This window comes from Convolutriloba macropyga, chromosome 7 (assembly GCF_964194025.1).
Source record: "Convolutriloba macropyga chromosome 7, txConMacr16.3, whole genome shotgun sequence".
Classification (NCBI taxonomy): domain Eukaryota; kingdom Metazoa; phylum Xenacoelomorpha; order Acoela; family Convolutidae; genus Convolutriloba; species Convolutriloba macropyga.
In genome coordinates this window covers 44,249,966-44,259,595 of record NC_134474.1, presented here as the reverse complement: position 1 = coordinate 44,259,595, position 9,630 = coordinate 44,249,966, and the positions used below count along the sequence as shown (strand labels likewise).

General features: G+C 33.1%; 2 protein-coding genes across 5 annotated transcripts in view; one reads left to right on the top strand and one right to left on the bottom strand.

Annotated features, from left to right (window-relative positions):
* LOC142342898 (arrestin red cell-like) overlaps positions 1-9,630 on the bottom strand; it is a 553,550-nt gene that overhangs the window by 253,712 nt on the left and 290,208 nt on the right. The gene's annotated exons all lie outside the window — the stretch shown is intronic.
* Positions 1-9,630, top strand: part of LOC142342896 (uncharacterized) — an 81,382-nt gene that overhangs the window by 1,180 nt on the left and 70,572 nt on the right. The gene's annotated exons all lie outside the window — the stretch shown is intronic.

Here is a 9,630-nt window from a genome sequence, read left to right as displayed (position 1 = left end):
GTATATATAAATATATGTATATATATATATATATATGTATATATATATATATTTATATATATATATATATATATATTTATATATATATACATATATTTATATTTATATATGTATATATATATATGTATATATATATATATATATATATATATATATATATATATATACTTATATATTTATATATATATATATATATATATATACACATATCTATATATATATATATATATATATATATATATATATATATATATAAACATATACATGTATATAAAATAATTTATTATATATATATATATATATATAAATTTATATATATATATATATATATATATATATATATATTATATATATTTATATATATAGATAAATACATATATATATATATACACAGGTATGTATGTATAATTATGACAAGGAAGCTCGGTAATGTGCGATCGCTCATAAGGTTCCGACCCCGCTCATCCACAATTTTGGCATAACTTTCTACCAAATGAGCCTCCAGAGCAAATAACTCAGTGGATAGAATATTTTGCACTAAAACTATAAGAGATATGTCAATATTAAGAAAGCCAATATTAGGACGCCAATATTAAGAATTAAGACCAATAGCAAAATCAAACAACAAACATTAATTACATCAGAAACTCTATGTCCGTTTCAAAAAACAAAACTTAATAACAAAATCAACATAGCTTCAATTAAAACTGAAACTAAGCAAAATTACTTGTAATTCCCCGGCAAAGATATGGGTTCAGTCTATAACAGAGCTGGGTAACAATTAGACAAAAAAGAACAACGACAGTGAAATTTTAAAAAAACCCGCTTACTTTTTTAAAAGAAACAATTAATTTCAAAACAATGAAAACCATTTGCAATTAAATGTATTATCCCATAGGTAGATGATTTCAAATTTTTTCTAGAAAAAAGCATAAAGACTTGTCCTTATTCATTTTTTCATGCAGTTAAAAAGAACAACTAAAAGAGAAAAAGCAAAAATCCTATTAAAATTTGCCTGAAAACGATGTCGAAGCCGGAAAGCCATATTATGGCCCTCAATATATTTTCGATTGCGCCCTCTTCGATTATTGATAATTTAGTATTTGACCTCTCATTAATGAGACTAGGTATCAGTCAGACAAAATAGAAAAAACGACAAATTTAAGTAATTCTTTTTTTTTTCAAACCAAAACTCTTTCCAATGTCGTGAAAGCCAATAATTGGAAAATATAATAATTAAATAGTTTCGTTTAATAGTCCATAGGAAGCCCTTGGGGCCTGTATTTATCAATATTATGTCTTACCTCTACAAAAAGAATGTCAAAGATTACAAAAACCAAAAATTAATTTTCCTTTTTTGCGGAAAAACCCGTGTCGAAGCCAGTAAAGTCCAGACGAATTCTTTAAAAACATTAAGTTTTATGACACCAATCCCTTTTGACACCTTCGTTTGACACCAATAACGTCAAATTTGATCTGTAGTTAACAAGACTGGGTAACAAATAGACAATAAAAAAACAAATTGCGAAGGTATAAAAAGTTTTTTGGAAAACAACCGTCTTCAAAATCATAAAAACCATCAGCTATGTACTATTATCAGAATATTGGCTCATCTATGTTTCCATAAAAAACCAATGAAATTTTTATACTTGTATTTGCTTACTACAAAAGGGACAATGTTAAAGCAACAGTTAAAAACAAAATTAAAAAATTCAAAAAATTTCTTCAAGAAAGTATTGTCGAAGCTGTTAAAAACACAATCTATATCTTTGAGGACTTTATAATGTCCACATGCGTCGTATTTTGAACGCCAATAATGTGTTATGTAGAGTGCAATAATATGATAATGTGACAAATCTGAAAAAAACGTGAAAAATGTGCAAATACCTAAAAATAAAAAAATGTGAAATCTATTTGTATCAAAACCAGAAAACCATATTTTAAGGCGTAAAACCGCAATAAATTAAGAAAAAAAATCAAACAGCCATTATTTATTTCAAAATCAATTTTTTTTTAAAGTGAAGACGACCATAAGCTTCCAGTTAAATACTAGATGCATTAATTTAGAGCTACTTAGAAGCCAATTGCATCTATCACTACTGAGCTTTTATTTGAAATGTTCCGTTTTTTAGTTAATTTAAAAAAGACCGACTGATTTCAATCCGAATCATTTTTGGATTGTAACAGTCCAAGATTGGTCCAAATTTAGCCCTGCTAATGCTATTCGTTCTTTAGGAACATTTAATTTTTTGAATGTGACAGATATAGATAAGTTGTTAGTTAAAAAACCAAAAAAATGCCGCCTTTTTGATTATCAATGAGTAAAGTTGGCAAAAAAACGGCAAAGTTTTAATTACAAAGAACTCTCAACTGAGGCTGAAGAAAGAATAGCCGAATTTTGAGAGTGAAAATTTTGTGTTAGTGATGTTTGGGTGTTTACTTTCGGCAAATTTATTCAAAGTTGACTAAAGACGATAATTTCGTGCTTTTTTTGATGAAAAAGGCTGACTTTTTGATTATTTAGCCAAAATTTTTGACAAAAAATTGAACAAACGTAATCGACATTATTTGTGTCTTTAAAAATAAAATCAATTAAAATTTTCGTCAAAATCTTAACAAATTTTAGCAAAATTGACGCAATTTTATTTAAAAGTTCCGGAAAATGTGAGTAAAATCAACGGAATTCACTCTACTTCTCTCAGATGTTTAAACCTCTATAACTCCCTGTAAGAAACGAAAATAAAAAAATCTTTTTAGTTCGATATTCTAAGCTGGACGAGCTTTCTAATTATACCAGTCTCAACTCCGTACAATGAATATATCGATTGGCCGAAATTGTCTGAACAAAAAAAACATTTGAGTATATAAATCATCCCCCCTCCAGAGGGGTAGGAAGAATAGGTTATAGATTTTTTAACATGAAAACTGTTTGAAGATTATGAGAATGGATTTATTAACCAGACGAAAATAAAAATGGTAATGTGAATTTTCAATTTTCATGTACACCGTGTAATTCATGCGAAAGTAACTTAAGCTCCTGCTATAAGATTTAGTTGACGAGTGATTATATGCGGTGAAAAATTCTGCATGCTCCGATAAAAATTTTGATATTTTTTGAAAAATCAAGTGTTGTGGAACAATCTTTTTCCATGATTTTTTTGTTGTTCGGACCACTGTTGAGGGGGGAGGCACTATATACTTAAATGGGTTTTTTATTCAGTCAATTTTGACCGCTCGATATATTCATCGTAGAGAGTTTTGAGTAGTATCATTGAAAAACCTGCCCAGCGTAAAATATGGAAATAAACAGATTTTTCGAATTGCGTTTTCTAGAGCGAGCTATCGAGGTTTAAATTTTTGTGATTATTAGACCGATTTGCGTTATTTTTTTTTCATATTTTACGGAATTTTTGCCAATTTCGTCAGTTTTGCTACGAAAATTGAGAACAATGGTTCTGTTGATTTAATTTTCAAAGACAAAAAAGTATTGTTGACTGTTTTGATTTAACTTTTTGGCTAAAATGTCAGCCAAATGGTTTAGAACTCAGCCTTTTTATTCAAAAATTGCACGAAAAATGACGCTTTAGCCCGTTTTGATTAAATTTGCCGGATGTACACGCCCAAAAACAACTAATACAATCTTTTTCACTGGGAAAGGAGCCAGTCTTGTTTCTATCCTTTGAGAGTAATCTTGAATTAATTTTTTTGTTGTTTTTCGCAAACTTTACTCTATGATTAACAAACTACGCAGCAAACTACTAATAAAACGCAGCATTTATTTTTGATCTCGGAACTAACAAAATATCTAGATCTAAAACATTCAAAACAATTGAGTGATCTTAATGGACGGACAGTAATAGCAAGGCTGGTTTTGGTCCAATCTTGAACTGTTTCAATCCAAAAATAAATCGGGTTGTAATCAGTCAGTCTTTAAAAAAAATTACAATCTTTTTCATTTTAATTAAAGAACGGATCAATTCAAATCAAAGCTCACCGATAATAGAAACAATCAGCTTCCTGAGATGTTCCAAATTTTTGTATTCAGTTTCTTTGCCTTTTATGGCCGTTTTGACTTTTAAAATTTTTTGGTTTTCAAACAAATAACGGCTCACCGATTTTTTTGCAATTCATTTTTCTCTTAATTTGGTCAACATATAGCTTAGTTTCAGTTTAAAAAGAATGCTTCTTCTTCCTTTTCTTTCAATTGTTTTGATTTTATTTGTTTTTGTAAGCGTTTAGTTATGGTTTTCTGGCTTTGATACTACTAGGTTTCACTTTTTATTATTTTTAGGCATTCGCACATTATTCTCGTTTTTTTTCTCGTTTTGTCACATATGACATTTTTGACAGTTTACCTATTACTTTAGTGGCGTTCAAAATAAGGCAGAACTGAACATACAAAAGTCTTTAAAGGCATAGATTATAGTTTCAACGGCTTCGACACCCCTTTCTTGCAGAATTTAATTGAGTTTTTTTCATTTGTCTTTAACTGTCGTCTTCACTTGGTGGTATGAACTTTTATGGATAAAAACAATTCTCATTTAACTTTTATGGAGGACTAGGTGAGCTTATATTCTGATTTGGGTGGATACCTAATGGCTTTCAAGACTTTAAAATCAATTTTTCTAAAAAAAAAGAGTCTTTTTAACTTCGCAATTTTGTTCTTTTTTGTCTGTTTGTTAGCTATCCTCGTTAAAAACCGATCACTATGTCATCAGTTTTGGTAACGAAAGGTGCAAGTGTACAAAATTTATTTTTTTTAAAGAATTGATTATTAATTTACTGGCTTCGGAACGGAGTTTTTGCAGAAAAAATTTAAACTGCATTTTGATTGTTGTCTATATTTGACGTAAGACATATTCTGAATAATTACCGGTCTCAAGCGCTTGCGTTGTACGACTGAACGAAACTATTTAAATATTTCAGTTTGTAGCTTTGATTTCATGACTTGATGAAAATGAAAAAATTGTTTTCGAAAATAATTACTTAATTTTGCCTTTTTTCTCTTTTTCGTCTGCTTGTTACCTATCCTCATTAATGAGAGGTCTATACCAGACTCTTGGTGTTTGAGGAATGTTCAATTGAACATCTTTTGAGAGGCAAAATTTGGCTTTACGGCTTTGACAACGTTTCTTCGTAATATTTATTTAGTTTTTTGTTTATTTTCTTTAATTGTAGTTCTTTTTGTACCCGCATAAAATTGAATATTGACAGGTTTTCTTGTTTTATTTTAGATGCGTATGCGATCACAACAAAAATGCTGTATGTTTACAATAGCTAACTAATGTTTTTTATTACCTTGAAAATATATTTTTTAAAAATAAGCCAATTTTTTAATTTTGTTGTTTTTTTCTTTTTTGTCTAATTGTTACCGAGCCTTATTATGAAGTGGTCCCTCTAGTGAAGTACAAGTGAAGTACCCCGTTTCTAGTGATGTACAAGTTATTTTGTTAAGTTTCGGTTTTATCAGGCGCTATTTTGTTAATAAGTTAAGACCTTTGTCAATAAGTTTTCTTTTTTAAATTGACATAAAGTTTTGGATGTAATTAATGTTTGGTGCTATTTTTGTTTGAATTTGTTGTTCGTCTTGACTTGCTTTTATAGTAATGGCTGATCTCTTCAATCTGTGGCGGCAGTGTTTGCTCCACTGAGTATTTTGCGTTTGAAGCGATCTTTTTGTTCATACACATTTTTTTAAATACTTGAATTTTTGGGAGTTTTCTATCTGTTACTCATTTGGTAGACATTTAGGCCAAAAATTAGGATGAGCGGCGTCGGAAGTTTATGTGCCAACGCACATTACTGAGCCTCTTTGTTTAAGAATTACCCTATCGTATTATCGTTTTATCGATATAAAAATTGAACTGCCCAAACTTTTCGACAGATTCAATTCTGAATTCACAGACTTTAAACTTTTAAAAACTCAAAACTTTCTGCACTTCAAATACAGGAAAAATTTTCCCCACAGATCCAAGGATTAAAATCCAGAGACTTTGTAGGTTATATTTTTTTTTTTGGTTATTTGCAAAAAAGATGTGCGTCCACACAAAATATTCTCACACCAACCGTCCGCAAAATTGGCTCATCTTTTGAATTATGTCTTCTAGACTTGCAAGTCAATTGTCTCTCGCTAGAATAATCCAACATAAATTTCCAAGTCAATTGGAAGAAGCGATAAAGCCCTTCCGGGTAAAAAAAAAGTCCATGAACAGTCTTGGCGTTGACATTGCCCTTAAAAGATCTCATAACGAAAAGTTCTCATAACCCGAAGTTTTCTGTTACAACTCCTAACTCCTTGAATCAGCGCTAATCTAAATGAAACGTTCACGATTCAGTTGAAATGATGAGTAGGTTGCATTCTTCACTGAATGTGTCTTCGGTTTGTGAGGGTTGAAAGGAACAATAACTAGGAGGATTATCCCAGGTGGATGATAACTAGGTGGATGATCGGCTTATCGTTCCGTTTATTTGAAGTGTTTTTCAACTTGCAGTTTTTCTAATTGCTATCTATATTTTGAGTCTGTTTAATAGGGTTTCTGAGTTCAATCATATTAAACATAGTAAATGTTTTTGATTCCGAAGGGGACTAGATTATTTTTGGAGATGCTTTCATCACTGCCCTTTCCATACATACATGAGACAGACGTATGTTCTACTTTTGTAAAATTCAACACAAAGTCACGACACACCAGAACTACTACCACTTTTTGTATCATGCCGAAGCTGCCTTCTGATCATTTTTGTCTCATTCCTCCGATTGTTCTTTCGTTGTATTTCTTGAAAAATCAAGAACATATCCTAAACACTTAATCTGCTTATCTCGAGTAAGCTTGTCTGGCACCTCAACCTGGGTAGTTCATGGGATGCCTTTTTTTGTTAACATCTTCTTGTGTGCATTATAAATTTCAATCTGACATCAAGCTTTTGTTGAATCAATTTTTGAACCCTGCTGGTAAGTAACAACAACTTAAGAGACCACACGGAAGATGCGGAATAATTTCTCATTGTCTGTCATTTGGTTGCAATGATTTTGCTATCGACATTCTTTTTCTAGACTACGAAGTCAGTCCAATTTTCTTGAGTCAAATCATCTATGATTCATTCATAATCCATTATTTTTATCGGCAGAGATTCTGGTATACTATATGTGGCCATTTGATCCAGCTTCTCTCTGACCTTGTTTTGAACAGACAGATTTTTTCTGATTTTAATTTTGCTAATTATTGGCTGTGACCCTGGTGGCAACTTTAATTTTCATCCTTCCAAAGTTTTGTTATGCCTTCTCTGTAACCAAAAAATAATACCAATTGACAAAAATTGCGATTTTTTATAAAGATCAGCTGCTGACGTCTATAAGACTGTTTCACGTAAAATTGCCATTTTTCTATTTAGACCAGCTGCTGTTCCAATTGGAACGGGATGTTAGACATACGTAGTGTCTAAAAAAGAGAAAGCAACTTTTGAGTTGAGTTCTCAAAATGGTGCAGTCAGTACTCTTGTCTCGCTCACACATGGGTATGCCGTTGTTCTGGGAAAAACAGTGTAGCCCCAACAGAGTGGCCTATTTGGACTAACACATTAAAGCTCGCAATAACTGCGAAAAAAAAATCAATCGATTTAGATTATTCATTTCACAATTAGCCTGAACCCACATATTTTTTTCCACCCAGTTGAACCTAATTAAGAAAGCCTCTATAGCTATTAGACCCAAACTCAACACAAAAATAGACCTGCAAACTTCCATTCAAAGGGATTCTCGTTGATGGTCTCCCGTGCAACAAAGCCGACCTCAAAGTCAAGAGTCAAATGTAATTACGCATCGGCACAGAGGAGCAAGGAATTAGACAACAGCGTTTTTGCCCATTCAGCAATAAATTTAATCTCTCTATGTTAGAATATCGATCGATCTATAGTCTTAAACTTAGTGAGAATTAGAAAGAAAGTTTTACTTACCAGATAAGAAAGACAAAAGCAAATTGACTTTAATCAGAGAATTTATATAAATAATAAACATTTATATAAATAACCGTTAAGAAATGGTGCTTAGAATCAATATTCGGTTCAAATTGGTGAATCTAGATAACTAACATTAGAGTGAGATTATTTGATGTAGAATCTTCCCAGCATGTATTAAATGATTATGATATCTCCGGAATTGTGAATGAATTCTCATAAAAGTGCAAATGCATTCCATTTATGGTTCCCTTTGCGACTGATTTGCAGAAGCAAACCATATTCTCGCACTGAAAATGGGTGTATATATATAGCTGTTTTTTGAGTCCTTTTTCATCCCCAAAATCAAACCACCATCTTGATCTAATAGTCAGATCTCTCCTGTAAATCTCTAAATTCTACTGTAAAATGTCATTCTTGTTATTCTCTCATTTTGAGAAATTTAATTTTCTACTTAGTTAAAAACGCTTTTATTCCGCTTGCGAAAACCCATGACCCAAAAGTTTATGGGCCCCGCAATTTTCTAAGTCTTAAAACTAATTTCTAAAACAAAACTAATTTGTTGTTGACAGTCATAATCCTTTTCTGCTTAGTACCTTTTCTTTTCACAACTGTTTTGCCTACGATGGATCAACAGACAGTGAAGCTGTTGACCTACACAGGAAAGGCGCAGGACTTTCCAATCTGGAGCACAAGATTTGTTGCAATGATGCAGACGAAGGGACTCTACAAATCACTACTTGGGACAGAGGAGCAACCCAACGAGCCTGCACCACTAGCCAATGGGTCAAGCAATGATGAAAAGAAGAACCACAAGGTGCTGAAGGATGCATATGAGAAGGAAGTTGCAGACATCAAGGAGAAACGGAACAATGTGTGGTGCCACCTGGCACTGACTCTAGATGCAACAACCCTCATGCTTATGAGACATGACTGTGTGGGAGATGACGGCATCGGAGATGGAGCAAAGGCTTGGAAGCTTTTACAAGAGAGATTTCAGAGTGTGGAGACGCCGACAGTGGTGACTTTGGTGGCACAGCTTGCTCGACTGCAGCTCGAGGATGCTTAGGATTTGGATAGCTTCTTCATCAGAGGACAGGAGTTGCTCACAAGGCTACAAGAAGCAGGGGAAGCAGTCTCAGAGACCCTCTTCAACGCCTTGGTCCTCAATGGTCTGCCAATGAGGTATGAAAGATTTGTTATACAGGAAAGCTATAACCCGGCAACGAACTTCACAGAGTTGAGGAAAAGGCTGCAGAACTTCCATGAGAGCACAGCACAGAGGCACAAGGGACAAAGTGGTTCAGTTGCACTGGCAGTGAAGCGTGACTTCAAGAAGGGACCCACGAAAGGAAACCGCTTTGTGTGTGTGGATCCCTGGACACGTTGCCAAGGATTGCAGGAGGAAGGAGATAGCATAATGCAGCAAGTGTGGTGAGAAAGGTCACCTAGACAGGGCATGCAAGAGACAAAGAGATGGAGGCAAACAGGAATCAGTGGCAATGGGTCCAACTTTGGCTTCACCAGACGGGGAATACTGGGCAGCTCTTACCCAGTGGAAGACAGCAGGCATGCTAGTGGACAGTGGTTGTACAGATCACATAGTGACGAACATCGATGCGTTCCTGGACTTTATGCCGATTCAATCAGTGGTCAGAAATCCCAGCGGAGAGGCTT